The 7,350-nt window shown below is 50.1% G+C and overlaps 1 pseudogene; it reads left to right on the top strand.

Moving 5' to 3' along the window:
* The first annotated feature begins 6,365 nt into the window (after nucleotides 1-6,365).
* On the top strand, nucleotides 6,366-7,124 carry LOC144161023 (uncharacterized; annotated as a pseudogene).
* The last annotated feature ends 226 nt before the right edge of the window (nucleotides 7,125-7,350 follow it).

Below are 7,350 nucleotides of genomic sequence, written 5' to 3'. Positions count from 1 at the left end.
TCCCTAAAGCACAGAAACATATGACATGTGCACATCTGTCTTATATGTAAACTGCAACATGGTTCCAGGGCGTACCGCTCAAACGCTAGCTTTTGAAATTCGTAAGAATTTCAGATGGTAATATTGCCTGTTCTGAAACTCTTTTTACGCGGCAATTTTGCTCAGTACTAGGCACGTTATTTGCGAGGAGAAGTAGGTGGACAAGCTCTGCAGTAGCTGCAAATATCAAAATTAAATGATAACGTTTCTCACAGCGAATTGATTTTAGTCGCCGCATTTCCGGGGCTGAAATTAAACGGCTTTTGGAAGGTAACATGAGGGTTCTTCGGATGCCATGATCGTGAAAACACACGCGTGGTCATAACCCTACGGGACAGGTTCGATTGAGTTAAGGCATGGGGCAAATTTGGCGCCCCCCCTCCAGATTATTAGGGGAGGCGGCCGCCCCCGCTGCCCCCCCCCCCCCCCCTCCTGTGCACACGCCTATGTTCCCGGTCATGCAGCACTACTGACAGCATACTGATACATCGGTCGGCAGGTCGTCATATTTGAAAGGCCTGGATTATTTCCCTTGTTGTTTTATCTCTATATTTTGATAACACAGTGGTTCCTTCAAAAACCGGTACGCAGCCATGAAGTAGGCAGTGTTTTGCCAAATGACTATGTGGATTCCCTTTTAGTGAACGCTGGTACTCTGGCCACCTGGTGTTCAGGCACCTCCCGGTTTCTCCCACGTATATGTGTCCACAGATGTCCACACATATGTGTGGAGCATGTGTGGACCAAGCTTCCCTGCGACGCCTATACGACTGCTATTGTCTTTTCCTGTGGTTTAATCTTTCCGGGGCAGAAAGCTGGGCCACTGTCCACTCATTCATTTCCGAGACAACTTTGCCGATCTAGAACTATTCAGAAGAGGTTGATTTTTTTCTACTCCCACTCCCCTCATCTCGTCTTTTTTTCTCTTTACCGTACTGGATGAAGGTTTTCTTCTGTTCCCAGAATTTTGACTATCAGATTGGTTGCATGACTATCACAAATTTTTCTTTTCCAATTTCCTCGGTGGGTATCCGCCATTTTTTTATGGGCCGCCTCACCACCGTTTCTGCATTGGGGTATAAAAAATCATGCACCCCTTCGTCTAACGACGACGACGGTTGAACGGGAAGCTTTCTCGTGATGGATTTTTTGGTTGGCCAATCCCACACTGCGAGTATGTGCTACTCTGAAGCGCGACGCACCACTTTTCTAGAATACGTACACCAACTCTCGGGTGGGAATTCCGTAGGCCTAACGTTTGGGTTTGGGGAGTACGACGCGAATCGGTACCTGCTGCTTGACGTTCGCTTCGACCATGTAAAAAATTGTCGTGTGATTGTCGTAAGAAATTGCCGTAAAAAACCGTAAAGAAATTGTCGTGTGACCGCATCGATTGTCTATTCCCAGAACCGATGTACCGTTCCTTGTATAGTCGCGGATCCGGACATGATGTTCTACGGAGAGTGAAAAGAATGCTAGTGCCAGGACCTGTTAAAACTTTCTTCTTCAAATTGCACACTAATACGCTACCCGTAAAAACTTGGATGTTAGAAAAAAGGTTTATTTTGGCCATGGGGCGCCGACTGTACACTACGTAAAAAACCGGAAAGTGTTGAACATGTCTTTATAGAATGTTGGGACGCTGTATTTTTTTTTTTTTTGGGCGTCTTGCAACGTACCGTGAAAAAAGACCTCCCCCTTACCCCACGTGGAATTCGTTTCCTAGATGTTAAACCAGATGTTCTACCATGCGACTTGTTTTTTGTTTGGGTCTACACAGCATATGAAAGAGTAGAATGGAGGTACGCAATGCAGATGTCAATGCAAAGTCGGTGGGAAACCACTTTGTTGAACACGTGTGTAAGCTCCGCGAAGTGTTTGTGAAGCTGGAATACGAAGACGAAGTGATATCGGTTATGAATAAACTTGCTGTTTTGAAAGTTCACAGAAACGTACCCGCCAGCTAAAAGCGCGGCGGTTTTATGTATGTTCCTTTCCTTTTTCAGCCCTTTGGGTTGAGTAGTACTTGTTTTGTTGTGCCCAGTCGGCAATAAAAAAATGTCGGAATGGAGCAATAGGATAGACTTCGGATTCATAACGCAAAGGATCCATGTTCGATTCCGACCACGGGAACCATTTTTTCTTTTCTTCCATGATCATTCATCATCATCGTCAGAGATAGTTTGGTTTCCTGCAGGACGCATTGGCGTACAACCACGTCACTGAGGACACTAAAGCTTCGTTTCAAAACATGTGCGCTAAACCCGCCGCGGTGGCTCAGTGGCTAAGGCGTTGCGCTGCTGAGCACGAGGTCGCGGGTTCGATTCCCGGCCGCGGCGGCCGCTTTTCTGATGGAGGCGAAAAGCAAAAACGCCCGTGTGTACGAGGTTTCGGCGCACGTTGAAGATCCCCAGGTGGTCAAAATTAATCCGGAGCCCTCCACTACGGCGCGCCTCATCGCCTGCGTTGCGTCGGCGCATTAACCCCTGCAATCAATCAATCAAAACGCGTGCGCTTGTTTCATGCGCCGCCTGATACCTATTTCACGGCTTTATATCAATAACCGGACGACTTCTTCGTTAAAACAGCCTCTTTTTATGTCTCCCCCGCCCCCCGATGGATACAATCTAGTTCTTTGGTCCATCTGCCGTTTTACTCCTATTCGAAATGTTGCATTCTTAAATACATTGCCGACGCGAAGCCAGGATCAACCAACTTTTGTGGGTATGTGCCATTACTTTAAGGAGAAGGATGAAGAAAAGGCACATAAAGAAAATAACAGCTGCAGGTGTGCACCGCAGGCTATGTAACAACAAATTCGGATTGCGTAGAGACACACTGTTAATGATATATCGGAGTTATGTTCGCCAGGTATAAGAGTTTGGCTGCGTCCTATTTTCTGGTTGGGCGGCGTACAAATTACACCCGCTATTTATCGTTGAGAGAATGGCTTTGCGACAATGTTAGGGATTACCAAAATATGTCGCTAACCCTATTTTACACCTTGAGGCACGATTTCCTCCACTGAAGTATAGATTTCAATTATTGACCGTATTAACCTTTATAAAATTGTTTGACTCCCCACTGCATGACGCACAGTTCATTTTCCGTCTGAGGCCTGATCTTTTTCAAGGCATTCAGTGGCCGGGGTTCCAGAGACCCCAGATGGATCTGGATCTAGTACAGTGTTACGAATCGGCCCGCCGCCATACTTTCCCGCATCACTTCCCCCATACTTTCCCCCACACTTTCATACTTTCCCCCATACTTTCCCGCATACTTTCCCGCATCACTTCACTTCGAAAACATCCCTCCGGACAACGGTTGAAGACCCTTATCCATCGGGATCTCGGACCCTCGGCGGAGAAGCTGTTACGAATCGCCCGCCGCCGTACTTTCCCGCATCACTCCTCGGCTGTGCGGCGAAGCCACTGCGTGCGCCTTTGAAACAGGCCCCCTCTTGTCCGTGAATAATACTTTCACGTCGAGACGCGCCCAAGGACACAGAGGCCCCGCGATCGCAGCGGAGTCCTCCTATCTCCCCTCTCTCTCGGACTCAACTAGCGCCGATGCTACCGACTACTCTCGAACTCTGGAAAGAGCGTTGTGTGTGTCTGTTACGTTCGTAGCGTGCGCAAATGTAGAGGGAACGCTGTTTTGACCGTTGCGCTTTTGGGCATAAATAGAGGCCCCGCAAGCGCTATAACCCATTCCTGTTTGAGCAGTGAATCCATGCTGTCACTCTGCTCGAGTCCTGTAGTGTTACCTCGCCCGTTGGGGCATTGTTCTTTGGCTTCGGCTCAGCTCTCGCTATGAAGTAAACAGTTACGTTAGCCTACGGCTTCTGGACTTCTTTACGACTGTAACAGCGGCTGGCCGCTCGTCACACCAAGCTACCACACGTATGCCGGAGGCGACGGGGCTCGGCTCGGGTCGGCCCACCCGGTCGCAACAACTGGTGTCAGCCCGGGGTGACACGGTCGCAACAACAGTCATGGCTTCAGCCACTTCACGCAGTCATTTTTCGGCTACCCCCCTTGTACGTATTAGTGTGTCTTCTGTGGAATTAAACTTTGACAATATCTTCCCCCTTTCCCCCCCGAATGCAAAGATGTTGCCGGCCCGAATCCTCAATGGATTGCTGGAGGATCACTTGTCAACCCTTAATTCCCATATCGTCATTGCTACCGATGCCTCGCAAAGTGATGAGAAGGGTGGAGTCGGGATATTCTCTCAGTCCCTCGATTGGTCCTTTTCAATTAGGTTACCTGATTGCACACCTATTTTCCATGCGGAATTATTGGCAATGATTTTGGCTCTTCAAAAACTTCCGCATAGATTTGCACATGTTATTCTTTCTGACTTCCTCTCTGTGTGTTCCACATTAACATCAGAAAAAAAATTACACCATCTTCCCGTAGGGGTACCCTGAGTAGTATGCATAGCAGCCATGGGGTTGATTCAAGTGCCCATTAGTTTTCAGTTCGTCGTTTCCGTTACGTTGAAGTACGTAGCTACCATTATATTTACGGTTTGGTTTCCATGGTAACTACCACACTATTCACTTACCGGAACTACGAAACGGGAAATTGCGTTGAGCCCATGGCTGTTTCGCATACTACTCAGGGCTCCCCTACGGGAAGATGGTGTAATTTTATTAGATGCGACGGGGATATGTCCCTCCCTTGTAGTTGTTGCGCCGTCCACACCCCTACTGCGCATGCTCGGCTTGCTGAACGCATGGTGGTGTCTTGCCCTTTAATGGCTCCTGGAGCGTCGGTGTTACCGGTGTCTTCCTGGGCCGGCCCGAGATGAGCCGAGCATGCGCAGTGGGGGTGTGGACGGCGCCACAAGGGAGGGACATTGTCCCGACCATGAGATGCTGTAGCGACAGTGTTGGCGGTGTCTTCCTGGGCCGGCACGAGACGAGCACGCTTCCTTTTAAAGGGCTCCTTGAGCGGCATTGTTGCCGGTGTCTTCCTTGGCCGGTGGATGGACGGACGACGGACGACGGAGCTGAAAGCAAGAGATGCTTCGCATCTAAAAGATTCTTCAATTGTCCGCACATCCGGATCATTTGTTCCTCATCAGATTTGTGAGGTTAGGCTAGTGTGGGTTCCAGGACATGCAAGAATCTCATACAATGAAGTGGCTGATCAATTAGCCAGTATGTCTCTTGGTGGCCCTGTGGTCGTGCAATGTCCAAATGATACCTTTCTATTGGGGGCGAGATTTAGACGTTTACAACTACTCCAGACTTATCGGCATGACACCCTTCTCTCTTCTAGAGATTATAGCCACCTTCGTCATGCATGGAAGCCGATGTTTTGTGAATCAAGGCTATGCGAGGTAGCAATCACTAAACTGCGGTGCAAAATTCCCCCATTAAATTTTTTTCTTTATAAATCTGGTATGGCTCTATCTCCGCAATGCCGTTTTGTGACGAACTGGAAAATATAGAACATTTTCTGTTAATTGCCGCAGCTTCTCCCCAATGCGACGCAAGTATCTGGAGTCAACCTTTAGGGGCCTCCACCTTCCGCTATCTACTTCCGAGTTTCTGCCACCAGGCGCTTCCGCCCTAGGTGTCTGCCACAGGGATGCTGTGTCCGCCCTTCACTCTCATGTTGTGGCGACAGGCCGGTTTTCCTGCTAGCCAGCTAAGTGTTCACATTTATTTAATTTTTCTTCCTTTCATATTATACATATTTAAAAAAATTGTTCTGTAGTTCCTTTTCTAAATTTTGAGACCTAAAATAAATGAGGTCACATCCTGATTAAGTACAAAGCTTCTTCGCAAATCCCCCACGTGGTTATGTGCCATGGTCTGAGGCAACCAACCAACCAACCAAGTAGTAGAAGAAGCCGCCGACCTCATTGTCCACGTCGTCTCATCGCGCTACCTCGAAGAGCCCAACGCTCAGTCTAAACCCATCACCGAAGAAGGCCTCAGGAACAACTGCAACGCCCAACGCGTTGTCCACGGCGTCTTATCTTGCTGCCTCAAATATCCCAATACTCAATTGCATCACCGTGAAAGACGTGACAAACCAAAGCAGGAGCACTGATGGCCAACCCAAAGGCGTTCGGTGACGTCGAGGCCAATGCGGAGCCGCTGGGGGCGTCGTGGTAGAGTTGCGTGCCGACATTGCGATTAAGACGGTGAACGTTCGCGTGTGTACACACAGAAGAAAAGGTTTAACTCCAAGGAGTCCCCTTTCCGCCGACTTCATGAACCAGCTCGGGGATGGAGCCGAGTCCACCTACGGCTACAAGTTCGAGGTCAAGAACCACTGGCTAGAGCGCACGGACCTGGCATCTTGTCCATGGTGAACGGCGGCGCAAGCCCCAACGGCTCGCAGTTCTTCCTCACCGCGGCCAAGACCAGCTGGCTCGACGGAAAGCCCGCGGTGTTCGCGGGCGTCGTCAAGGGCATCAAGAAGGTCAAGAACTTCGGCTCGGCTGCATCCAAGATGAACGTCATCAGCGACTGCGGCCAGCTGTGAGGAAGACTCCGCTCTTGAACGCTGAGTATCCACCCAGACTGGGGTTGATTTTTTTAAACTCTCCTTATTTGACTGTTCCGTGGTGTTGATAGCCCAACGCTCAATTTCATCCCCGAAGAAGACGTGACAAACCAAACCAGGAGCACCGATGGCCAACTGAAAGGTGTTCGTCGACGCCGAGCCTCTGGGGCGTGTGGTGGTCCATGGAGTTCCTCTCCGACGTCGCGCCCAAGACGGTCAACACGGCGTATGTGCCCAGAGAGGAGACGGTTTGGCTCCAAAGGGTCCCCTTTCCGCCGACTTCATGAACCAGCTCGGGGCCGGAGGCAAGTCCACCTACGGTTACAAGTTTGAGGACAAGAACCACCGGCTAGAGCGCGTGGACCTGGAATCCTGTCCATGGTGAACGCCGGCGCGAGCCCCAACGGCTCGCAATGTTTCCTCACTACAGTCAAGACCAGCTGGTTCTACGGGAAGCCCGTGGTGTTAGTCGGCGTCGTCAAGGTCATCAAGAAGGTCGAGAACTTCGGCTCGCCTGCACCCAATATGAACGTCATCAGCGACTGCGGCCAGCTGTGAGGAAGACTTCGCTGCTCTTGAACGCTGGGTATCCACCCAGCCCGGGGTATACTTCTTTTAACTCTCCTCATTTGACTGTACTGCGGTGTTGATAGCCCAACCCTCAATTGCATCACCATGGAGCACCGATGGCCAACCCAAAGTTGGTCGTCGACGTCGAGGCCAATACCGAGCCCCTGGGTTGCGTCGTGGTGGAGTTGTGCGCCGACGTTGCGCCCAAGACAGT

The sequence above is a fragment of the Haemaphysalis longicornis genome, unplaced genomic scaffold, assembly GCF_048455015.1.
Source record: "Haemaphysalis longicornis isolate Haplotype H1 unplaced genomic scaffold, Haemaphysalis longicornis Haplotype H1 scaffold_1, whole genome shotgun sequence".
NCBI lineage: Eukaryota > Metazoa > Arthropoda > Arachnida > Ixodida > Ixodidae > Haemaphysalis > Haemaphysalis longicornis.
This window is presented reverse-complemented; position numbering and strand designations above follow the sequence as displayed.